The 9,990-nt window shown below is 41.3% G+C and overlaps 1 pseudogene across 1 annotated transcript; it reads right to left on the bottom strand.

Moving 5' to 3' along the window:
* Positions 1-1,003: 1,003 nt before the first annotated feature.
* On the bottom strand, positions 1,004-9,872 carry LOC309623451 (annotated as a pseudogene). Its single transcript has one exon. The product of its transcript is annotated as an uncharacterized misc_RNA (transcript).
* Positions 9,873-9,990: the final 118 nt, after the last annotated feature.

The following is a 9,990-nucleotide window of genomic DNA, read 5'->3' as shown; positions in this document are numbered from 1 at the left end:
GAAAAGAGAGAGAGAGAGAGCCAGACAGTTAAAGTGAGAATAATTTAAAAAGCGAACTGGAATGTTGTTCATTCAGTGAGAATACAATTTACTCTCTGTTGTAGATGAAAACTTATCAGTTCCACAAGGACAAAACTATGACCTAATGAGGCCCAAACAAAAAGAAAATATCTGGGAAGGAAAAGGAAACATTTTTAGCACTGGGAAGTTGAGCCTGGGTGTATGCCAACCATGTCCTGCACTGGCTTCTGGAAAGGAACTATGGAACTGGATCCCTTACCCAGTTATGTACCGGAAACTCTCCAAATCCAAGTTCCAGATTTTTGGCGCACCTGAAGTGGTCATGCTTTACTCTTGATTTTGCAAAGATTGCTTGATTTCTACAGTGGATGTGTTTGGCAATTATTATTGAGAATGTATGCAGCACAGATGAGAATCCTGATTCTCCTTTTAGAGAGAAGTAGACAAAACAGCACTGTGCATGGGAGCATTAAAGACTACATCAGGAGTCGGTTATCTTGGCTTCGTTCTCATACCTCTCATCGTTTGTGAGCATTAAACTTCTGGGTAACCCTAGACCAGTGGTTCTCAAAGTTCAGCCTGCAAAAGAATCAACCAGAAGGCTTATTAAAACAAAATTGCTGGGTCCAACCCCGAGAGTTCCTGGTTCAGTAGGTCTGGGTTGGGGCCTGAGAGTTTACATGTCTAACAAGTTCCCAGATGATGTTGATTCTGCTGGTCCCAGAACCCCATTTGAGAACTACTACCTAAGATCAATGGCTGATCCCAGCCCTGGCTACATCTGCACTTAATTAAAAGATGATGACCTCTTCCCCACATCCTCCATCTCCACAGATGTTAACTTCATTAGACAGGATCCATGCCTAGTGCCCTTCTGATTAAACTTCCTCAGAGGACTCAACTAAGCATTTCCCATGAAGACCACCCAGAAACCTCAGAAGGTCTTAAGTCTGTGTGTGTGTGTGTGTGTGTGTGTGTGTGTGTGTGTGTGTGTGTGTGTATTTTAATTCCCAGTGCTATACAAGGGACAGACATTGGCCTACCAAACCCTACAAAATTCGGGCCTTGGTTACTTTAAAAATTCCCTTCTCGGTAGCACTTCATGGTAACAAAGATGTTCTAAGTTTCTCCTGTTAATGAGATCCAGGTTTATAATTCTAGATGCAGCCTTTTCAGAGCAAGAATCTCTATTTAGGAATATCCATTCACTAGAACTACAATATAGTAAATCCTATGTCTACTGATAAAAGGAAAATGAAAAAATACAAGAATTGAATAAGAATTAGCTTAAAAATTCAATGCTTATACAACATGTATGCAACATAAGATATTTAAAATTATTAATCATTGAATCTGAAGCAGTTCAAATGGCTACACTGGCTAACTGTAAAAAATAAAATCCTGGTTATGTGTTTTAAATTATAATTATAATGTGCTTATTTTTATTAAAACCAAATTCAGAAAACAGATTATTATGGATATTTTATCAATTCTTCCAATTAAAATGTACCAATTTAATAACCAAAACAGGAAATAAACTCTTTGTAAAATAAATATCCCTTTTTTTCTGAAGAGGAGTATAGCTTGATATTTAGGTGATTAAGTAAGAAGAGTAGGCTAAATGTCTGTAGTAACCAAATATTTGCACATCTGTACATACACACAGGTATGATTTGGCAAGCACTAATTCTTTCATCCAATTCTTTTATCTAGCCCGAATTTACTAAAGATACAGAGGAAGGAAAATGATCAAAATCTATTTCTGGCTTAGATGAGGTACCACAATTGACAGTGCAAAAACTGTACATTGCATACTTAACTAATACATTTCCAATATGTGTCAAAGCATTTCAAGAAAAACATAAGATGAAAACACAAGATTACTGTTAAGTACCTTTAGGAATTCAGCTGGGACGTACGATCCTCAGTTTCCACAATATGCTATTTTTTAACACAGTATCTTACTCAGAGTAAATACTTAATCAATTGTTTGTTGAGTTCACTTCCAGATTGTGATCACTGTTGAGTCAGTCAAGAATTTCTACAATAAAAACTGTGGTATTGTCTAGAAAAACAAACGTTGAGATGACTGTTCTTTCTTCCACTTACAATAACCTTGCGTTCATACGTCTTCTTCTTGCACAGTTTCCCTCAGAAGTTTTTTTCTGAGGAGGTGTCAATCTTCTAGTCCCTCTTTCAGAAACTATAATATCTACTGATGAGGCCTATGGGCACATCAGCTGAACCTTCCATTGATAGGGTCTGTTTCCCAAAGATTAAAACAGAGTTTTTTGCCAGTAAGCATATGGAGAGAGAATAACATTTGCAGGCTGTGGTGTGGGTTTTTCCTCTTTGGCATCACAGAAGGACATCAACTTCATTTTGTAATTCACCAGCATAAGCAGGAAAGGACTGAGAGCAGAGAAGCCTGAAGAGAGAGCTGTGAGAACAGCTGGAAAAAGGGCACAGGCTGCCAAGTCTTTCAAGAAATAGACTAAGACAAAGTGAGAAATCCAAAGTGGAGTGATCAGCCACATTAATAAAATACTAAACTTGGCCCCTCTTAGGATTTCAATTGCTGAATCACCATCTCCAATCCAGATGTCACCATATGTCATCTTCTTTCTTTCCGAAAGCAGAAAAGACATCCAGAAACAGACAAAGACTAAGATGGCTAAAGGAAGACTATCAATTAGAACCAGAAATACTTTCCCATAGTAAAACTCTACTTGCTTGTTTCCAAAGTCAGTTAGGCAATCCACGTTAGGAATCCTGTTAGTAGACAAGGGGTCTGTATCATTTCCTGCATTCAGGTATTCTGATTTTCTAGTATAAGGTAAAACTGGGAGGTACACTGCCACGCCAGCCATCCAAAGTGCAGAAACCACCTTCAAGGAATGCTTCTGATGGTCCTGGTTTGGAGGCTCACTCAAGTGCTGGACAGTCTGGTAAAGCTTCTGGTGGTACAGCAATGCAAAGTGTAACATCTATGGCCAGGAAGTCGTCAGGGCTACCATGAAGTGTAGAACTTTGCAGCCAGCTGAATCCGACATGAAACCAGAAGAATAAACTATTTTTATGACATTCACCACCAAGTTTTTAATGAGGTGGACAAATATAAGACTGAAAATCAGAAGAAAGGATGTCTCTAAACGCCCAGTCATACATTTCCTTGTAGAATAAAATAAACACACGTTTCCAACAAAGCTCACAAGGATTAGAAGAGTGCAAGCAATGATCTCAAGCACATCTGCAGAGGGCTTCATGGTAAACGGCAAATCAGTGAGCTCAGACGTCTTCTTCTTCAGTTTGAGTCACTAGGCACTTGAAAAGCTTTTAAGAAGTCTTTAGTGAGAAGACCTGGGTTTTTCTAATTCACTACGTTGACACAACCCTCACCCTAAGAGTTCGGAGATGGTCTGTAACAGAATTCTGCTTGCTCAAGCTCTGAGCTGCTGGAAACAAAACAGCTTCTCAAGAGGATTCTGTTTTATCATCTCTGGGGATGTAACTATAACGAGAAAGTGCTAGGTATCATCACTTCATTAAAAGTTCTCAGAAATGTATTTATAGCACTGTAATGAGGGAGAGAACAAAATTCAATTTTTGTGACAGCAAAAGAAAGGTAGCCAGAGGCTGAAATGACCCTCTCCACTCATAAAAAATATTAAAGAAGTGAGGGTGTCTGAATAACAATGAAGATGTCCAAGTAACAAAATTACATATATTGTTATTATAAAATATTTTGTTATTATATATGACATTATTTAATGTCAAAATTATATATTTTGACATTAATAACATGATAGAGATTTATGAAGTATAGCAGTTTTCTAATTCCTCTACCATTTTTGCAAAGCAGATATACTATGACCTGTTCTGATGATCTCTTGGGGTTGTTAGGATTACAAAAGAGATGATAGAAAATACTGTGCTGCCACAGGGAAGGGAATAAAGAAGACAGGGAGGGAGAGAGGGAGGAAGGAAAGAAGGAAGGAAGGAAGCAAGGGAGGGAAAAGGGAAGGGAGGAAGGAAGACATTTTTATAAACATGGGCATTACGTCCGAGACCAAATCTTTAAACTACTGGTTAAAGAAACAGTCTGATAATTTGGAAGTCATTAGGGAGACCCCACCCAACCGCCAAGTGAGCACAAGAGGCTAGGAAAAGATTTCTGTCCTAAGTATGACTGCAGAGTACAGAGTAAGGACAGAAAAACGTCATTGAAACACGCTGCTCAAGTAATCGCTTTCTGGATGAATTCTGTTTGCCCATACTGAAGACAAACACTTTTCCCTCTACTCTATTTGCTTGTAAGTTTCTCTGTCAATCATCGTATCCTGTACTGTCACAACACAGGCTTCACTCTGACCCAGTGGTGTTCTGGAGCCAGCTTGCCCTGACTTGAGCAACTGGGCACATCTCTTCCCAACTCTGTGCTCAGTGACTGCACGTTGGAAGCTTCAAATTGGGTATGCTGAGAGTATTTACACCATGGAAATTAGCAAACGCTGCACCTCAGGGCTTTTGGTGGGGGAAGAGTTGTTCTAATTGGACAGTACTGGCCTGACCAAAAAGTACAGATTAGAGTGATAAGAAATTAGCTGGTATTTTACCTACATAAGGATGAGATCAGTATTAGGTACCCACCAACCCTTTTAATAAGGGTATGTGTAAGAGGTTTATAGCAGTGTTAACAAGTAGGATAGCTGGACCTTGCAATTCCACTGAGGGGAGGTGGAGTTTGGGGGCTGACACTTCCTATTAAACCCCTAAACCCAGTTGCCTCTTAAGACAGGTAGCCAACTCAGAGTCCCCCCACCACATTTTTCTTCCCTAAGAAACATCCATAACCTCAGTGTCAACTGCAGTCAAACAGGCACCCTTGAGTTTATACTAATAACAGTAATAATAATATAGTAACAACACAATAATAATGCTCATACTGGTTACCGTTTAACACCAGTTTGAACCAGGCATTGTGTTGGTGTTTTGCTTTAATAAATGTAACCTCATTTAATCCTTAATATCATTTTTATGTCACTGATGAGAAAACAAGACCAGAGACAAAAGTAAATTGCTCAAAGCTGCTAAGTAATGGAGACAGGAATCAAAGCCAGGTATGAGTGATTCTAAAACTACTGCCTCTCCACGCTGCAGAGATTGTGGATTTTCTGTTGACTGTTCTCGATCTTTCCCTAATCATTTACAATTGGTACACCCAATTCTATAGGCTATAGAGCCTATAATACGCTCCTCTTGAGAAGAGTTTTCTCGGGTTTATAATACACAAGTCATGCAGATTTTTGGATAGCAATTAGTCTTCTCCATTCTCCTTCAATAATAATAATACCCATTATGGGCATTTACACTTCTGCATCTCAGAAAGATCTTTAAACATTCTGTACACCAGTTCAAGATGCCTTACTTGAAACAGAAAAGGGCTGTTCCCAGCAGTAGTGAGACCCCCATTCCTGACTATGTTTAAGCAGAGGCACAATGCCTGGAGTGAGTTTGTAGATCAGTGAAACACAGCCCTAAATAGCAGACAACATACAGCCCACCTTAATGTGAGATTTAATTTGGGGTAATGAAGTAAGAAATTATGTGATGCTATCTCTTAAACATGCCCTAACAGTAACAATTTGTGGCAAATACTACTGACTTAGAGCTGACGGCTAAGGGTAAAAAACGTTTTTTAAACTTCCTTCTCTACTCTAAAGGCTTACATAAACGTTTGTTTTTCAAAGGATTAGCAAACATGTCATATGTTCCTTTGCATTAGAGCAAAAGTGTGAAACATAAATGTCATTGTTTTCCTTCAGGGTTATTTACATACTAGAAAAATAGCATGCATTAAAATATAAGGGGAGTAAAATTAATTTTTCTGAATGTTGGCTTGACTGATGGATAGTACTTTTGTTAACTAAGGCACAGTATGGCTAAAGAGGAACCTTCGTAAGACTGCCTCAACTGGTTGTCTACTGAGAACCTATCTGGTGCTCAGCACAGCGCTGGACTCCAAGGATAATGCACAGGAGTGGAAGCCACTGTCCCTGCTTTCAAGAGGCATGTGGTCTAGTTGTAAGAACACAGTGATGCATAATACATATGTTATATATATTATATTATGTAACATGTATGTATACATACACGTATATATCATTTCTTATAAGGTATATTTAAATAAATTATTTACTAATAATCAATAAATCATGAAGAATACAATGTAATGTAATAAACTGTGTGGTCACGAGCACAAGAATAAAACACTCAGAGAAGAGAGGGACCCATGTGGGCAGAACTATTTTTAATCTCCAGTTCACAGGAAAGGAAACTGAAGCTTGGAGACGCTAAGCCACTTGCCCTAAGCAGCAGGAAGAGGTGGCAGTGAACTCCAGACCTCTTGCTTTCGACAGGTCTTTTTGAAAGGGAAAGGGAAGGGGAAAAGTGAAGCTGCCTGACTGGTGAAGCAGAGGTGCTAAGAAACCTGGAGGCCGACTCCAAGCCTCCCCAAGAAGGGCAGTGCTGAGCTCCCGACGGCGGCAGAAAGCTCATTTCTGAGAGGCACAAACACGGCCCAGGGCAGGGGGACCCAGGAAGCCCTCCTGCGTCCTCCTCCTCCAAGGACTGCATCCTCCCCCAAGGAAGGTAACTGTCACGTGTACACTTCAAGAAAGAAAGAAAAAAATTCTTCCTTTGGAAACTCAACTTTGGTTCTGCCAATCCAGCTTCACTGGGGTCATTTGAGAACTGAGGCGTTCAAAGGTTCTCTACGGCTTCCATTTACTTTGGCATAAGATTTAACAGAAAAAGAACTAAGGGAGAATTTATATGGCCCAGGCTGTTTTCCAAATCGCAAACAGCTAAAGTTATTTAGAATTTACTTTAACTCGCAATCACAAGTAAAGTGGTACAGATGTAAATGCTTTCCGTGTGGCTTAAGGCAATCTAGGTTCCCTCAAATGCACGTGTGCAGTTCTAATAGTAAAGATTTGGATTCGAAATCTCAAAGTACTTCGGGTTCCTCTTGATTAGAGGCTGCTGTTACTGTATGCAACGTTGGGTCGGAGGAGAAGAAATAAAACACACTGCCTTCCTTTGGGCGTTAAGTTCTCACAGTAGCGCTAAGATAAACAAATCTTGCAGGCTGAGGGAAGGGCATTTACTCCTTTAAATTGAGTATGTAATATAAATAAATGTCTTTTAAGAAGAGATGCTTGAAACTTGATTCTAAGTCTGAATCTACACGAGGGCACTAGTTTATTTTAATGATCAGTATAGCGCGTATCGGGGAGGGCACGCCTTCTGGAGAGCAGCGCTGCTCTAACCAAGCAGGATAATTCACTAAGTCACAGAAAGATGCTGCTTGAAATTGTCCGATTTGTTCACTGGCCAGGAACAAACTGATATTTGCATTTTTATGTACAACAAAACGGAGGGAATCACCAAATCTTTTCTCTTGTAATCAATGGCTGCCTGAAGGTTTTTTTCAATTCTCTCTTAAGGCAGTGATTTTGTGACTGGCCTGGGTAGCACTGAAAACCCCCTAACTCCAAATTAGAAGTGAATAGAGAGGAACTTCAGGCTGGCTGGGGCCAGAGCAATTAAACGGTAATTGCCTTTTAGATATACTAATGTTGCTAATTATATTAGTGTGCTGAGTGCTGGGAAATGTGGATAAGAGCTCCAGGCCACTCTGGTGGGGAAAGGGAGCTAAGATTGATTAAGCCTGGCACCGAGCTGGACCCTTCACATACGTTCTCTCCTGAAATCCTCACAGTAAGCTATGAGGAATTATTAGCTTCAATAAAGCTGAGTAACTTGCCCACTGGTTCCAGTCGTACGTGACTGAATCAGGAGGCCCACCAGGGTTATGTGGCTCCGAAGAGCAGTGGGTTGGCAGGGCCTTGAGCAAGAATGGGGAGAAATACTGGATTCAAAACTGGAAAAAATGTGGTAGCAGAGAAAGCCGAGAGAATCTGAGAAAGAGGCCGTGAAGAAAAAGTCTGCAAGTATGAGGGCCCTGGTGGTGTCTTTCCTTGCTGTATGTGGAAAGGAAGGGCCCAGGATGGGGTAGCTTTGTGGGCAGAATTTGGGGAAGGCTCTCCATTAGAATACAGGAGGGCAGAAGGGGAAGACCTGCCGCTGGAAGAAGAAGAGTGGCCCCCGGATGTCTGAGGCTGGAAGGCCGGGGAACCAGGAAGTAAAGTAGAGGGCAGTACATATACATGACACTCTCTAGGCCAATCTATGAGAATGACAAAGTCTGTCCCTAGGAACCTGAAGCCAGAAGACCTGGGTTAAATCATGTATGGATTGTGAAAGGTTTGTCAGGTCATATCTGCTCTGAGCCTCAGATTCCTAATAAGGGGTTTCCCAGAGACAATGAAATATAGCCATGTGTGTACGTGTGTGTGTGTGTGTGTGTGTATAAACCAGCACACACATATGTACACAAATATATGTTTGTATGCATGTATATGTTTATGTTTATGTTTATACACTCACAGTGAGGTGTATGTAAGGTGTGTGTAACAAGGTGATCACGGGTCAAATGAAATCGTGAACCAAGTCGGAAGGCGGCAAAGTGTTATATAACTGCTAGTTTTCTGTGACTAGTTCCTAAAATCCTAAGACAGTCATAGAGGTGTTTTCTGTTTGTAACTGGAAGGTGCTACGTGGCTCTTTGCCAAAGGCTGGAATTCTAAACGCACTGTCTTTGCAGCATAAGCTCAGTTCCTTGGCAGGAAGTTGTGGAAAATTCCCCCCGCCTTCTCCAGGCGTGACTCCAGCCCTGAGCCCCTTGGTCTCCATCTCTACTCTATCCTCTAAAGATTAAACCCATCTCTGGCTTTCTGCAGCTGACCACACACATCCTCAAGTCTCACCAGCCCTAAAAATAAAACCCATCCCAGTTTTGGATTCCATCCCATCTTTTCTCTCCTTCTACCCAAACATCTCAAGAGGGACATCTACATACATTCACTGTTGCCACTTTCATGTCTCCTTTTACTTCTTAACCCACCACAATTTTCTACTTCTTTATCCTTTGAAAATTATTTAGAACAAGATCAGCTCCTACCACTAAATCCAATAACACCCGGACCTGTCCGACATTCTTTCTCTTTTTCCTTTAAGAGTCTAATTTTTTCCTCCCTATAGGTCAAAGGTCTTGGTCCACTGCTCTTCCCACTCAACCACTGACCCCCATATGTACAGGTATCCACCTGCTCCTTGATATCACTACTTGGATGCCCGGAGGCTCCCCAACTCAAACTTGACCTTACATGGCAACACCATCGTCCTCCATTCGGCTGAGGTTAAAGACTTGGGTATTATTCCTGAGCCTTCCCTCTCCCTCATCCCCTCTCCCTCGCCTGCACATTCAGACATCGCATCAATTAAAATTTTATCCTTTCCATCCTTCTTACCATTTTTTAACTTACAGCTTCCCATTGTTTCTTGACTGAATGAATTTGAGAAGGACAAAACTAAAGGCAGGGAAACTGGTACATTTTGGCTTCTTCAAAATCATTCTCTGAGTCTACACAACTCGTAACACAAAAATGGCCTTGACACTTTCCTACTGAAAACGCTTTGGTGTCTTCCCACAGCCCACAGGGCAGAGAGCCAGTTCCTCCACCAGGCACATGAAGGCCCTCATGGGGGGGTGCCTGCCTACTGTTCAGCTCCTCCCGATGTCTGACTCACACTGGAAACTGACATGACACTGGCATCCTGTGCACACTCCATGCTGTTCCTTGTCCCGGGTTTCAGCTTAGGCTGGTGTCTCTGTGTACACCCTTTTCCTCTCATGACCACCACCCCAAGCCATCCAAACCCCCACCTTTGGCTACTCATTTACCAATCAGTGGTGCAATCACTTGCCTATTTACTTTAGATCCACTCTCTCAGGTAACTGGACTTCCTAAGCACCGTTGCCAGCTGACTGGCTTCCTGGTAGGT

The sequence above is a fragment of the Balaenoptera borealis genome, assembly GCF_965194805.1.
Source record: "Balaenoptera borealis genome assembly, chromosome: 2".
Taxonomy (NCBI): Eukaryota; Metazoa; Chordata; class Mammalia; order Artiodactyla; family Balaenopteridae; genus Balaenoptera; species Balaenoptera borealis.
Note: the sequence above shows the minus strand (reverse complement) of the source record. Positions and strands in the feature narration are given on the sequence as shown.